Source organism: Nicotiana tomentosiformis, chromosome 3 (genome assembly GCF_000390325.3).
Source record: "Nicotiana tomentosiformis chromosome 3, ASM39032v3, whole genome shotgun sequence".
Classification (NCBI taxonomy): Eukaryota; Viridiplantae; Streptophyta; class Magnoliopsida; order Solanales; family Solanaceae; genus Nicotiana; species Nicotiana tomentosiformis.
The window spans coordinates 16708249-16711762 of record NC_090814.1 but is presented as its reverse complement, the minus strand read 5'-3'; the positions used below and the strand labels follow the sequence as shown (position 1 = coordinate 16711762).

At 31.0% G+C, this 3514-nt stretch overlaps 1 long non-coding RNA gene across 1 annotated transcript; it reads right to left on the bottom strand.

The window, feature by feature from the left end:
* Positions 1-2101: 2101 nt before the first annotated feature.
* Positions 2102-3182, bottom strand: LOC138908719 (uncharacterized). The gene is made up of 2 exons (XR_011415118.1): positions 3074-3182; positions 2102-2506 (listed from the first exon to the last, which is right to left on the bottom strand). It is a non-coding gene; the product is annotated as an uncharacterized lncRNA (long non-coding RNA).
* Positions 3183-3514: the final 332 nt, after the last annotated feature.

Genomic DNA, 3514 nt, shown 5'->3' with positions numbered 1-3514 from the left:
CTATAATGACGTTATAATTAATAAATAGGTACGTGCAATTACAATATAATTTAATTCGTAAGCTATTAATTGCTATCTTAATAATTACACAACCTTATAATCTATATCTATATCTACATATATATAATATAAAGCCAGGCATAGAAAAGGTGATGTGACACCTCTCTATGACCTCAATTCATATTTATCTTTTATCTCTTTTTTTTTTTGTTGAGTTTTTACTCTATTTTTTATCCTTATTTTTTAATTAAAGGATTAATTGTATTCTACCTTTATTAAGTTTGATTAAATAATGTAACATTAATCCATTTTAACTTAAGAGGCCATAAAGACCGTATTTAACTTTTTCAGTTGCAAGTTACAACTTCTTCCGATGAGTTTTGAAATGTAAAGGCTCACACTTAATTACAGAAATTGAAACGGTTTCTCATCATTAAACCTCACCACCACTATTTTCACAGACTCACTATATAGATATATCTAGCATTTGTACATCTCATGTTCATGGTACTGCTTCATTAACCTATCTCTTTAACAACTTCTGAAGAATCACGTACAAGCATTTGCAATGAAGAGATACTCAAGATACTTGCCGATCTCAACTCCTAATTTTGCCATTGATGAATGGTGTTGTCAGAAAGGAAATGAGAATCATCCTAAAAATATTTAGTAAGTTTATTTCTAATTTGTTTAAATTGTACCACATTTATTGCTTTATCGTAATATTACACCCATTTTTCTTTTTGTTGATTCTGAGATGGAAGTACAGTGTTCTCAATGCCCTATATGACGATTTTACGTCAAGAATCGATGAGGTTATTTGATTTACATACTCTTAACTCAATGATTCAATAATGAAACGTCCTTTTCTTTAAGCGATGGAAAGTTTTGAAGGGGAATCGAAAAAATAGAAAAGAAAATTTTGGAAGTTAACAATTTCAATTTAAACTTTAAGGAAAAGCTGCATTTCTTGACTTTAATGCCCCAAGCCTATAACTCCTCTATGTTACTATGATAGCTTCAAAATTATTTTATTTGCCTTTTGTGAGTGCATTGTTTTTGGAATTTTTGACATTTTTAAAATCTTATTAATGAACATGTTGATGAAGAATTGCCTAGTGGAGTGAATGTGACTATATAACGGGAAGTAGGGTCCTTCAACAAGTCTATGCAATCTTTCTTCACAGTTTTAGTTGGCATTTTGTTTTCAAATAATAAAAGTGAAATTGGGGGGAGGGGGGGGGTGGGGGGAATTATATATTCATAAGTTAAAAAGTATCAATTATAGGCCATTAACTTATTCTAATTATTCTGCTATTTCGTATTTATTTGATTTGGAAAATAGATGCTTGCAGGCTAATCTCATTTGTGCGATCCAAAGAACATGAATATATTTGGGCTGATAAGTTGAAGTAAGAAATATTTTGTCTTTCTATATATAAGAGGGCATAAACAAGGTGAGTTGACACTTTTTTTTGCCAAGAATCTTATTTATCTGTTTTATCCCTTTTTTGGCTTTTTCCCTTCATTCTTTTTACATAGTTTTTTTAATAATTGAAATTGATCATTTTCTATTCTATTTGTTACATCTTATTATGTTTATTTCAGTTACAGAAAGCTTCTCAACTATCTGCTGCCCCATTTTTCAGTTTCTAAAACCTTTAATTTCCAATATCTTTTCATTTTCTGTTATTAAATGAAGGAAATATGGTGATCTTGCAAACTATATTATGACACAAAGAAGAAATTGGGTATGACAATACGAAGATATCATTAGCTCTGAAAGGACCAAGAGTCCGGGAGGAAAAGAAGCCAACCATATGTTATTACCTCCTCCTCCTTTTCTTTTCCTCTTTAAACTTGCAGTTTTCAAAGTTCCTTCTTCCCGTAATTTCTTGCATTCTCACTTTTTTGTCACGATCTCTGTTATTGATTTTTTTCTTTTTGTGGCTAACTTTTTTTTTGTCTATAAAATGTTAAACAAAACATACAATGAGTGTTTTAAAAGGCGGGGTGTGAGTCGTGTTTTACCTAACATGGGGCGAGGTGTAAGCCCCGTGACACGGGGCGTAAGTCCCATGAATCTTTAATTTATAATTAATAAAATAAACTTAAAATTATTTTTAAATCTAAAAATTACATAATTATTTTAGAAAATTCATACAAATCACAAAAAATAGACAATTATTATAATTATATGAACTAACAATAAAAAATATACTAAAGGCAACGGCTTGCATTTCTTCCAAAGTAGCATTCGGCAAGGTTTTAACTTTTTGAAGCTTTACTAATGCTTTGTTGCATTCATCGACCACTTCATCTGGCACTGTAGCCTGTAGGACAAGGCTTTATTCCTTTATGGGTGCCTGCTACCACTTGATCGTGCTACATCGTTGATTACAAAAATCGAAAGAACTTTTCATCCGGATTCATGATTGTGTATTTCCAAGCAAAATCTTTTTTGCTCACTATTTTAGAGCCCTCTTCATCTAATGTCAACTATGACCTGCCAATATAAAGTTTATAGTTACCTGCAAGTTTTAGTAATGAAAGAGTTATAGTTACTACTCTATAGTCTATATTTTGTATTATCCATCAATCACTTAAATTTATTACTTCTCTAGAAAGGAAAAAATTAATTTTAACAAGTTCACTGTACCGTCTAGATCTTCTTTAGTTTCTTACTTTCTTAAACAAATCATGTAGATTACCTTAGTTCCAGAGGCGGAGCTAGCCTTACAGGTGCGGGTTCGAGCGAACTCAATTATTTTTGCTTAAACACTGTATTTTTATTAAGAAATTCATTAAATATGTAAAAAATATTTAATTGCAAACCCAGTAATTAAGACGATCTATGGGTTCCGAAGCAAATTCAGAATCCATAAACTTTAAATCCTGGTTCCGCCTCTACTTAGTTCCTCTGTCCTTTCCTTAACAGTTGGTTATCATTTTTCAAGAAGAAAGTCAGAAACTATAAGTGCATGTTGATAATCGCACAATAAACATACAAAATGCAGAAATTTTTAGAATATAGCAACAACAACAAACAAAAACCAAAAGTAGCAAGAGATACCTGTTATAATTTTCGGAGTTAGAGTGATTAGTGAAGTAAAAAGCTCCAGGAGTTGAGGAGAAAGCTCAGAGTTCTATCTATGGACTATGACTGTGGACGATTCTTCACTGTCTAACGAGGTTAGGGCTTTTTTTTTTAATGGGGTGGGGAAAGATTTGGGGTAAAACGAAAAAGAGTTCTAAAAATATAAGGGCAATTGTCAAAATCCAAAGAGAAAACTACCCGGCTAAGCACTTTCTAAAATTATTTAAGAAAATAATATCACTTCTTGTTTATTCCATAAATAACATATTTGTTTTTACATAATTAGCATATTGTAAAATTATGGTGGAAACTTGATTTTGAAATATTGATTTACCCGTATTTGCTACCACTTATAAAAATCCAAAGAGAAAACTACCCGGCTAAGCACTTTCTAAAATTATTTAAGAAAATAATATC